General features: G+C 44.4%; 1 protein-coding gene across 2 annotated transcripts in view; it reads left to right on the top strand.

Annotated features, from left to right (window-relative positions):
• Positions 1–12,200, top strand: part of Dock1 (dedicator of cytokinesis 1) — a 514,664-nt gene that overhangs the window by 277,819 nt on the left and 224,645 nt on the right. The gene's annotated exons all lie outside the window — the stretch shown is intronic.

Below are 12,200 nucleotides of genomic sequence, written 5' to 3'. Positions count from 1 at the left end.
TTTGGATCAAAATTAACTACACCTGGGGAAGAGATTTCTCTAGCATGAACCAAGAACAACAACTCCCATCACTTACCACCAGCTCCACCAGAGTGATCGGGAGCTCTTGGCTGCGGGCTCCCTGATGCCTAGCAGGGCTGAGTGGCAGGCACTGGAACTAAGTATCCCTGGATGCAGGTTTCCTAGCCCTACCGCGGACATACTTGAGAGTAGCCACACTGTTTACAAGAGAAGGACAGAGCGTAGTGGTAAGCTTCGGCCAGTGAATTGGGAATTCAGATGGGAAATGCTCTTACTTACCCACCCCCTATTCCCCCGCACCCCCACCCCTCACACTTTGCCAGATAGGAGATAGGCTCTTGCTTGTTCCTATATATCCCTCTATCCCATCTTAGTATTCCGGGGCTCTCCACTGCTCTATCTTCATATAGTGTGCTGATAGAACCTAGTTCCCTGCTTTCTATATACTCTCAGCTCTTTAAAAAGGGCTTTCTATGAGGTGCTGTATTGTCTATGTAAGGTCATATGTCCACATGTTCCAGAAGGAAAATATTCGGAAATATCTTCCCTTTCCATGTCTCTCTCAGTATCCCTTGGGCTACAGACCCAAGATCCTGGTAAGAGAAGGCTTCTTAGAATGGACCACCGGGCCCAGCTAGCTATCAGAGAAGGACCCTGAGCCTGCAGCTGTGTGCCTACCCCAGCTCCACTGGAGTATCTGGTTTTGTGGACACTCAGCTGCAGGCTCAGGGTTCTCTCTGATATCTAGCTGGGCCTGGTGGTTAGGGAGGGGATGCCAAACCTGGGGAATCTAGACTGTCTCCTTCACTCTTTAAAATGACCCTTGGAACCTAGATTTCCCCTAATTCTGAGTGGTAGCCCCTTTTCTTCTCTAGCCCAGGAGGCCATTGGGATCTGTGTGCTGGCTGATTTTTATGATGAATTGACACAAGCTGAAGTTATCTGAAAGGAAGGAACCTCAACTGAGAAAATGCCTCTGTGTGATCAGCTCTAAGGCATTTTCTTAATTAGCAACTGATACTGGAGGACCCAGCCCATTATGGGTGGGACCACCCCTAGGCTCTTGGTTCTGGTTTCTGTACGAAAGCAGGCTGAGCAAGCTATGAGGAGCAAGCCAGTAAGCAGCATTCTGTGGTGGTATTGTGTTCACCAAAATATTGTGTAACTTAATAAACTTATCTGGGGTCAGAGAACAGAAAAGCCACTAGTTAGGCAGTGATAGCACACGCCTTTAATCCTAGCATTCCAGAGGCAGAAATCCATGTGTTCAAGGATACAGACAGGCATGGTGACTCATCATGCCTTTAATCCCAGGAAGCAAGCCTTTAATCCTAGGGAGTGATGGTAGAAAGCAGAACGGTATATAAGGCGTGAGGACCAGAAACTAGAAGCATTTGGCTGGTAAAGCATATGGCTGGTTAAGCATTTGGCTGGTTAAGCATTCAGTCTTTGAAGCAGCACAGTTCAGCTGGGATTCATTCTGGATGAGGACTCAGAGGCTTCCAGTCTGAGGAAACAGGACCAGCTGAGGAACTGATGAGGTGAGATAGCTGTGGCTTGTTCTGTCTCTCTGACCTTCCAGTATTCACCCCAATAACTGGCCTCAGGTTTGACTTTATTAATAAGAACTTTTAAGATTCATGCTACAGCATTCCTCCATGGCTTCTGCATCAGCTCCTGCCTCCAGGTCCCTGCCCTTCTTAGGTTCCTGCCCTCACAGCTTTTGATGATGAACAGTGCTATGGAACTGTGAGTAAAATAAACCCTTTCCTCCCCAAGTTGCCTTTGGTCATGGTGTTTCATCACAGCAATAAGAACCTTAAGATAGCCTGCAAACCTGAATAGATCCTGCTGCCCAGATGGGGACCAGAAGCGTGTGTGTAAGATTTGGGGCTGTGTAACAGCAGATGGCAAGGGTTCCTGCCTGAAATGCCTCTTCAGAGATACGCTCTTACAACTCTGGCCTTGGGGAAATCTGTCAAGTGTGTCCAGGAAACTTTCTGTAAATCCTACTGTAAATCCATAAAATTAAAATCTACTTTCTATTTCTTAATCGTGTCACCGTAAAGCTGCCAGGCAATGTGGGAATGGGAACAGTGATAGTGGAAAGGAGAGGTTTGGGGTCCATGAATAAAATCAGATAAAAAGGCCTGCAGAGGAGGTCAGTGCTCAGCCACATTGGCACTGTGAGCTGGTTAGAAGGTGTCTCCAGGGACAATGTCAGTGAAGATCCCCACAGTGGATACCTAGAGGAGGAAAAGAGGAGATGCCATAGCTGGCAGATTGGAAATCTCACTCCTGTGAGGAAGACTCTAGTTGAGCCACCGATACTCTGGGTTCTTTGGCTGGCCAGTAACTTCAACTGTTGCTAAGTCTGTTGTTATCCTGGCTTAGATGTAAAATGCCTCACTTGGTCCCCAGCTGCTGCTGCTGTTTGGGGAAGTTGTGGGCGCTTTGGCAGGGAATAGGTTGCAGGGGTGTGGGTATGAGGGTGGTCCTTGAGGTTTCTAGCCGTGTTTTGCTTCCCAACCCCTACTAGAGGTCTGAAAAGTCCCAGCTCTGTACATCTGCTTCCACGAAACTCCTTCCACCCCGGAGCAGCCTGCCACCCAATCTTCCCCAACATGGTGGACTGTTCCTCGAGACCATGTGCAAACAAATCCTTCCTCTTTAAGTTGCTTTTTTCGTGAATTCCATCTCAGTAATAAGCAAGCCACTGATATACCTCCTTTTTTTTTTTTTAATTGTACAACCCCATTTACCTAGGGGATCACAAAGTCTGCCATCACAAATTGAGATGTTGATAAGAATAGGTCTCACTAGACTTTTGACTAGGGATGAATTTATTTCATCTGGGTAAGGTTGCTGCACCATCATGCTCAGATCCTTAAAGCAAGTCTTGTATTCAGGCTGTCTGTAGGGAAGGAGCTCTGGCCTTCTTGCTGTCCACAGATACTCTTTGCATCATGGTCTCTGCATGGACAGAACAGATGTATATATTAAGAGTTTATAATGAGCCCTGATGTTCAGCTTCTGCAGAAAAAGAAAGTGGACTCATTTTAGGAATCAATTAGGTATAAATTGGTTTCTTAGATTTTTACTTCAGAATTTCACTACAAAAGGTAGTCTTGCAATGAAGAAAATAGCCATTTTAAAAGAGATTTCCCACAGGCAGAGGCATCCAGAGAATAAAACTAGAAGGAAATTCACACTATCTAACCCAAATAGATAGAGGCTGTTCCTTTGACTTCCTGGAAGTGTGCACATCTTGAAATTCACAACCAATTAATTGGCCAGAAAGATGTAGCTTGGTTGATAGAGGACTTGCCTAGCATGCACAGCCGTAGGGTCCACCCTCAGCCTGCAGAAACCAGATGTGGTGGTGTACACATGCAAACTGAATGCTTGGGAGGTAGAGACGGAGGATTAGAAGTTCAAGGCCATACTTGGTTATATAGCAAGTTGGAAGCAAAGTCTGGACTACCAAAAACCCTGCCTTAAAAAAAAAAAAAAAGCCAATAGTATGATAAACTGCAGTGGGGGAGGGAGTGGAGTGTTTTCCAGAATTTTCTGAGCAGTTTTAATTCCAAACAGAAAGTAACCTACATAATCTACCAAGACGTGAAGGAGTAGGAATTTCTTTGTCCTGGCAAAATGTGAAGTATTATCTAGAAACAACCACTACAAAAATTATTACCTTCTGAGGCCAGAAGACTTTCAGAAACGTCATGCAGACCAAGGGTGTATAACACGATTTGGCTGGAGAGACAGCAGTGGTTGAGAGCACTAGCTGCTCTTAAAAAAGACCTGGACTTGATTCCCAGCACCCACATCTCACATTTGTCTGTAACTCCAGTCCCAGGGACTCTGATGCCCTCTTGTGGCCTCCAGGGACATTGTGTGCATACAGTGCACACCACACACATACATGCAGGCAAACGGCCCCTATACATTTTTTAAAAGAAAGGACAGAAAAAGAGAGCATGTATCACAGGATTCATTCAAGTGGAGTCCAAGGAAGATGTTTTTGGTGCCTGGTGTGAAGCTGGTGGCTACCTTTGGAGACTAATGACACAGAGCCTGGGGACCCCCTTGCACATCATTGACCTGTGTAAGCCAGGTGTCCGTTCATCTCACTGTATATTGTCTGACTAGTGCTACTGTGTCCTCACTACGCCTTATAATGCATCTCTTTAAATAAAGAGGCTTATGCATCAGTGGGATGAGCTTTCATCACTGAAGCCAAGACCCAAGGGAAAGGGACAGGAAGGGCTCTGCAGACACACTGCACGCTTAGCTGCAGGTGAGAAAGTTCTGAGGGAAGCTGCCACTGAACCCCGGCCCTCCTGACTCTCAGATGCCCCTGGGACAGAGCTCACTTGCGAATTATTTTCCCACGTTCTACTTTAATGTTCTCAAGTGACTCAAGGTGGGACTGTCTGCGGTAAGCAGTTTTACCCCCTCCAGCTCAGAGGCTGCAGCTGCAGACATGGTCAACCCACAGTGCCCTTCTACCAAGGAGATGGAGCTCACACTGATGAGCCCCTGTTGGATGGGAGCAGTAACACATGAAAGCTCTACTTTGTCTTTCAAGAACAAGACAGGTACAATGCTCAAAAGGCATTGTGACCAGGCCTCCCTTTAGCTCAGGAGAATGGTGAGGTGCCCTCCTCAATCACTTCATATGACACCTGCCTTCTTCCTCCTGGACTTGGGTCTTGCTTGAGTCTCCATTGTGTCAAGCTCCCTACCCATAAGCACCTATTGTCCTGGTCACCAAATCTTACCCTCTTGGAGGAGCGCCACTTGCCCCCCTTCAGATGCTCCTTTCCCCCATCTTTTCCTTCCAAGATGAGAGACTAGGGATGCTTTATCGGCCGCTAATCTAATTAGTTTGGAGAAAGCTGAACATCTTGAAGACTGGTTAAAATCCCAGGTTTTCTAAACTAATCAGTGCAAATAGAACTTTCCAAGGGAAATGAGATGTTTTCCCTTTTAAAGAGGATGTTAGTGGCTCTAGCCTCCCCTTAGCAACTGGAGCAGCTGTGCTCGCTCAGGAAGGATGCAATGGGCATGGACTCCTGGCACTCTCCCAAACCTCCATGCATGCACTGGGTTCTCTCGTCAGACCCACAGGCAGCTGGCCATGGTGGTTCATGACTGTAATTCCAGCTATCTGGAGGCTGGGGCAGGAGTTCAAGGCACGCAGGGCTCCAGAGTGAGACCCTGCCTCAAAACAACCCTGGGCTTCCCCTTCTAGGTTGACCACCCTCTGGCCCCCCACCCTCAGGACTTCCCAAGGAAGCAAGTCTGCAATTGCTGTTTGGCTGACTCTCTCGTCCATTCAGCCTGTGCTATGAGAGCAACAGGGTTTTCTCACCATCCTTGTTGAGTCTGAGGAGCAAGCCTTTTGCTACAGGGGTGGCTGGCTGCAGGGCCGTTCGTTCTCAGTGTTTACTATGACTGCCGTCTCTCTGAGCCCGCTGGAGCTCAGCTTCTGTAAAGCAGCTCATCTACTCAGGCCAAAGATGACACCTTTAATCAGAACTGGGTCAAAAAGGGATAAAAATTGCTCTCAAATTTCAGTGTGTGTCTTCCAGTCCGCTCGGCTAACGCTGTCCTCTGCTTTCCCTTTGGAGGTCTGTCCTCGGACATAGGCTGGGCGGCAGCTTGGGGCGTGACAGGGAGGCCTGAGGTCAGAGTAGAGCCGAGTGGCACTTGTCTTGCAGCATCTGGCATAGGGGTTTCCTGGTTTGTCCTTGTTTGTCCCCAGCCTTCCCGGGCTTGCAGGAGAGGATAGCAGAACAGGAAGAAGACGATGGAAGTCTCCCATTCCCTTTGTTTGCTTCTTTAGGCTCTTCCTACTAGATGTGTATGATGCTCCACTCTGGTTATGAGCCTGCAGCATACTGTGCCCTGGCACTTCACGTATTGTCTGCTTTTGTCCTCATGAGAAGGCTGTGAAATAGATAGGGGCCAACTTTCCACAGATGTTAATCAGAAAAGGTAAGCCGTTTCTCCAAGGTCACACAACTAGGACGTGCCGGAGCCGAGACTCAAATGCAGGTCCTGCACATTGCCAAAGTGCTTTGCTCAATTCCTTATTTTTATCTGCCCTTGACATTCCTGTAGAATATATATGGTAAGCTCGTGCAGCTTGACTTGGGCTGAGCATCTTTCAGGAGTGAGGAATGTCTGTATCCATTGTCATCCCCTTTGAGGTTTTTTTGCCTGCCCTAAGGAATACTAGAGACCTTTGCCCTGAGCAAACTGCACTGCTCTGGGCCATCATGGGAGCAGCCCAGTGCTCTCATGGGACATACTGTGACCCCCAGTCAAGTCTTTTGCCTGTGCTGAGCTCTCCGCTGCAAGCTGGCAAGAGTCAGGCCAGGTCTTCTTTTCCTTCCTTAGCTAGACATCCTTCCCTTACGGTACCTGTCATTTGCACTGTAGAGTGAAACCAGGCATGGAATCAGCAGAAGACCAGGGTCTTTTTGGATTGGGTAGCACTCTGCTTCACCCATATGATTTCAGTGACATGAGTACACATTGTCTCCCTTGAATGACAGTTATTAAAATGATCCATCACATCATACATGTTCTGTATATACCACAGAGTCCGTCTTCAAAAATTTTCTGTGCCACATGTAATAAAGTCATGTTTTATTACTGTGGCCTTTACTGATGATACAGAATTCCTGCCTGCTTTCATCCCCGAGCCCCAGCCAATTTGGACAGCACCACCTCCTGCTGCTCCTCTTTCTCCTGCTCCTCCTCTTCCTCCTCCTCCTCCTCCAGAAGCTTGCTGTGCATATAATTCTAATTACCCACCCTTGACATTTTTATACTCAATGTAATAAATTATTTAGCTAATTTGGGTCTAGGAATTGATTACCTGACTTTGGGTGTTGTGTTTACTAAGGAGTGTGACTCCCGAGCGTGGGAAAAGAAGGCGTTTGTTTTTAAGTACCAAAGTCCACATTGGAACAGTACAAATGTTTTTGTAAATATTTATTTGTATTTGGTGATCTCTAAGTCCACACACAGATTTTCAGTTTCAATTTGTTCATTAACATGGTTTTTTTTTGTTTGTTTGTTTGGTTTGTTTTTAATTACTGTGAACTCTTGGGGATTAGGTGAGCAGGTCATTCCTACAGTCCTCCTGCACTGCAGGCCAGGGATCTCTCCATTCAGCCTAATAATCCAGGTCGTGGTACCTGTGGGTGTGTTACACTTTAGGGAGCATGTGTCTGTAGACCTCACTTCTTAGTGCTCTTCTGCTAGTTCAAGTGTGCCTTTAAGCTAAAGCAACAATCAAATATTTCAGTGAACAAGTTTTACGTGCAATTTTACTCCCAGGATTCAAACAATAGCTTGGGAATGTATTGATAAAGGGTGCCTACCATTCTTCATTTGTAAATAGCTAGTGTCAATAATTTGAAGTACAGATAGTTAAAATATGATTCTGAACCACTTTGTCACAGCTGTCATAGCCCTTTTGCTGCAAGGGAACTTCAATGGGGTCCTACAAATTTCCATATATCTTGAAGGTAGGAAGGGTCCAGGTTCTTGGGCTTCTTTTCTCCCCCCAGGTGATGGAAGCCTTTTCTTTTAGCATCTATTGGCTAAGTATTTCAGTAGATTAAGCAAAAAAACCTGAAAGTCAGTGTGCTTTATAGTGTGTGATGTACACATGTACATAGATATGAGTGTGTGCATGCATGCATGCATGCATCCGTGTATTTATATAAAACTTGTTACTCACTGTAAAGACAGCAGTTAATTCAAATTCATCCTGATTCAATATGAATCCCTAAGTTTTGTTTTGGAATTTATTGGCTACTGAAAATAATTCCTTAAGGTTAAGCAATTTATAAATAAAGGGGGGAGGGGGAGGGGCGAGTCAGGAGACTGAAATGGATGTTGTTCTCAATGGCCACTGGGGCTCCTTCAGCTTCCCATATTTGTAAGTGATGAAATCTTATAGGCAGTCCTGAGCTCAGGTCTCTCTCTCTACTCATGGGTTATCTGGTTATACTTGATGAGCATGGGAAAACATAAAGTCACTCTTTTTTTAGATATCTTGGGCTATAATGTTAGGCCATGAAGTTCTCGTGAAAGATCAAATATTTTGAAATTTATTTTATTTCCCTGCATCCAAGTATGAAAACGAAATAATTAATTTTAATGACACCTTTCCCTCTCCCTCCCAGTGGAGTAAATATTGTCACATGAAATTGTTGGCGATGCTTCCAAATCCCTTAAAATAAGACTTCTGACTCATTCACACTGTGGAAATAGTGAAGAAGCAACCTCCTTCACTTGCGGATTCAAGTTACTGCCTCTTTCCTTTTTGGTCTCAGGGTGTTAATGAAGAGTTTTTGGGTTCTGGAACTTTCTCGGCTGCTGACTCAAGCATGGATAGAAGGATGGGACTCCAACTGCCTGGTTAAGCTCTGGGGTTCAAGCTTGTGGCTTCCATGCTCCCCTATTCTTGCTACAGGCAAATTCCTTAAATTCAGTTTGATATTGTAGAGCACAGCTAATAAAGACGTGGGGTGAGCAGATGGGAGCTGAGCTTGACTATGCTATGCTTTGGTTCAGCACCTTATCTGATTGAGTAAGTGGCAGAGGTTGACCAGATGTAGCCAACCTGAGTGCAGAGCAGTAGCTTTTAGCTGAGTTTAGCTATTAGTGCTACTTAACACAAAATTGCAAATATACTTTAAATGTTGTGAGATTTAAAATAAAAATACTATTGTGCAGTTCATATTGTGAATATGAACTTTATAGTAGCAATCTGGCTTCCCAGTGTGGAAAGGCTGGGTACACCTGGTAGAGCACATGACTTCTGGAGGAAGTGGTCTTTCTCCTTCAGGCATGCAAAGAGAGCCTTGTCTCCAGCCATCTCCTGAACCAGGGACTGTTAATGGGGCCTAAAAACTGAAGAGCAGATTGCTTAGCACATGGAAGATTCTTGGTCTGCACTGCTTTCTAATGTTTTGCAGAGTTGGAGCTTGTTAATACATGGTGCCTAAAGGACATAGTGATGTCTTTTGGACAAATTGCAAGTTTGGGAATCTAAGGTCCAGTTCCTAGAGAAGTACAGGCAAGTTTGGGAGGCATCACTCCTCCACTCATTCATTGTAATCCATGTCTGGACCTTGTCTGGGAAAATCAGCTACATCTTCCTTATCCCCTGGTCTTCCTTATGCTATTCCTTTATATGTTACTCTGTTCTTTGCACATTATACTTCTGATAATCTCTGAGGTCAACATTTTAGTTCTCCTTAGTTGGGAAACTAGGTTAAAGGTTACCAGCACCAGGGGCCAGTTGGAGAAGCAAGCTCAGGTGAGTCAGTGAGCAAGAAAAAGTCAAGAATCTTGTATAGACCCCTTCCCCGGGAGCAGAAAGGACTTGGAATCATCTATAGAAGTATCAGATAAAGCAATTCACCTTCTAGCCAGGCAAAACATAGCTGTAGCTAACAATGTTTGCTGTCCAGGTCTACCAGATGAACCCGGATGAGCCCCAGTGAACCAGTGGCACTTTTGAAAGACTTGAAAATACTGTGGCTTTCCTCCCTCTCCCAAGGAAAGAGAGCATCTTGCATTCTTGCCCATACTAAAGACTTGGGCATTTCTCATATATTTTGAGATGAGTATAAGCATTCTCTAAGCTCTGCTCAAAAGAATCTTTTGTAAGAGCTGTTGCAAGCTTCTTAAAATGTTAATTAAAATATCCTAAGACTTTATGGGCCATAACATCTTTGTTATGAGAACCTGTCTTGAGTGATGAAGTAGAACAGCTATAGAAAACACCTTTTAAAAACAAAATAAAAAAATGTGGGTATGGTGGCATATGCCATTAATCCCAGAACTCAAGAGATAAGTAAATCTCTATGAATTCCAAGCAAGCCTGGTTTGCATAGTGAGCTGCAGGATAGCCAGGGCTACATAGAGAGATTCTGTCTCAAAAAAGAAAGAAAGAAAGAAAGAAAGAAAGAAAGAAAGAAAGAAAGAAAGAAAGAAAGAAAGAAAGAAAGAAAGAAAGGGAAGGAAGGAAGAAAGAAAGGGAAGGGAGGGAGGGAGGGAGGGAGAGAGAGAGAGAGAGAGAGAGAGAGAGAGAGAGAGAGAGAGAGAGAAAGAAAAAGAAAGAAAGAAAGAAAGAAAGAAAGAAAGAAAGAAAGAAAGAAAGAAAGAAAGAAAGAAAGAAAGAAAGAAAGATGTAAAAAAGTGAGCTGTGTTTGAATTCCAATAAAACTTTGGGTGGGTGTGATGGCTATTTGGTTAAGAGTGCTTGCTGCTCTTGCAGAACACCCAAGTTCAGTTCCCACTCACACTGGGCAATTCATAATGATCTGTAGCTCTAGCTCCAAGGGATCCAGCACCCTCTTCTGGCCTCCATGGGAACCTGCACATACATGCATGTGCAGGTGTGCATATAGGCACACACACACACACACAGAGAGAGAGAGAGAGAGAGAGAGAGAGAGAGAGAGAGAGAGAGAGAGAGAGAGAGAGAGAGAGAGATTAAATAATTAATAAATTTTTTTAAATGTCTGCAGAACCAGGAAAAGAGACCAGATTTAGTGCATAGACACACACACACTCCTTGAGCTCCCAACCCCATTTGTAGCACGGAGTTGTTTGACTCGTTCCTGGTACCATATAAGCTCCCCAATTTTAAGAATGACTTAAAGGATTTGGTTCATCCTAGGAAACTCTGGTATTTTTCCTTGTTTGCTTCTCATTGCGGTGCATTCTGGGCTAAAGCCAACTCATTTGGTATTTGGGCAGTAGAACAGTGTGTTCTGTCAAGGATTGTTTCTGATGTCAGATATATGTGTGTGCATGTGTCTGTAGATACACACACACACATACATGCATACATACATATGTTCATGGAGACATTCATCTGTTAGTATTTGGGTAACAAATTACATTTTCATACCCCAAGACTCGGGTTTTTCAGGAAAACAAAACAAGGCAACAGCTACAAAAGGAGGAATTCTTTTCTTTTTTAAAAGATTTAGTGTGTGTGTTTGTGGGGGGGCACCTCTGTAAGTTTATGTGCACCATGTATCTTCAGGTATTCTTGGGGACCAGAAGAGGCCATCAGATCCCCTAGAGCTGCCTGATATGGGTGCCCTGGTCCTCTGCATGAGCAATAAGCACTCTTAAGTAGTAAGCCTTATTTGTCAGCCCCTGAAATCGCTTTCAGTGAGAACCAGGAGAGTTGTGTGGCAGTAGTGTGCCTCTTCGAGACAAAGTACAGCATCTCTTTAAGGAGATCTGTGTGTGCTGAGGCTGTTTGCTCCTCCAGGACACTAGACAATACTGTTCACATTGGCTTTTCATCTCTAGCTGATTTATTTAAATGTTTCACGCAACCCAATGTACTGTCTTGGCTGTAGGCTTTTAATATGGGAGCCATTATGATGACGGATATGATATATAGATTTTGTTTTGTTTTGATAGTTTCCAAACAATTGAGATAAATAGTTAAGTTTCTATAATTGTTTTCTGTAACCATATGAAAAATTATTAAGCACAAGCTTCCTATTTTTTTTTTCACTAGAGTAAGAATCAATAATCAATCAAATGTCCCTCTTTTAATGTTGTGTCTAATACTATAGACGTAAGTTTTATTCCAGGAGGCTGAGATCCTCAGAACCTATATTAGTTTGTACTTGTGTGGGTGAGTGTGTATGTGTGTGTGTGTGTGTGTGTGTGAGTTTGAGTGAGTGTGTATGTGAGTGTGTGTGAGTGTGTGAGTGTGTGTGTGTGTGTGTGTGTGTGTGTGTGTGTGTGTGTGTGCTCATTCATGAGTATGGCTGTGCTTGGTCCACAACTGGAATGTAAAGATCAGAGCGTAACGGTGGGTGTCAGTCCTGAGACCTGCCTTTTTTACAATAGACTCTGCCAGGTTTTTTTGTTTGGTTTCGGTTTGGGTTTTTTTGTTTTATTTTGTTTTGTTTTTTGTTGTTGTTTTGCTGTGTATGGTAGGATAGCAGCCCCATGGGCTTCTGTGGATTCTCCTGTTTCCATCTTCCTTCTTCCCCAGCAAGGACTGGAATAATAAATATAGGTTGCAGTGCCTGACTTTACATGGGTTCTGGAGGTTCAAACTCGGATCCTCCTAGTTGTTTGGCAAGTGCTTTTACCCACTGAGATGT

This window comes from Peromyscus leucopus, chromosome 1 (assembly GCF_004664715.2).
Source record: "Peromyscus leucopus breed LL Stock chromosome 1, UCI_PerLeu_2.1, whole genome shotgun sequence".
NCBI classification, from domain to species: Eukaryota; Metazoa; Chordata; class Mammalia; order Rodentia; family Cricetidae; genus Peromyscus; species Peromyscus leucopus.
Note: the sequence above shows the minus strand (reverse complement) of the source record. Positions and strands in the feature narration are given on the sequence as shown.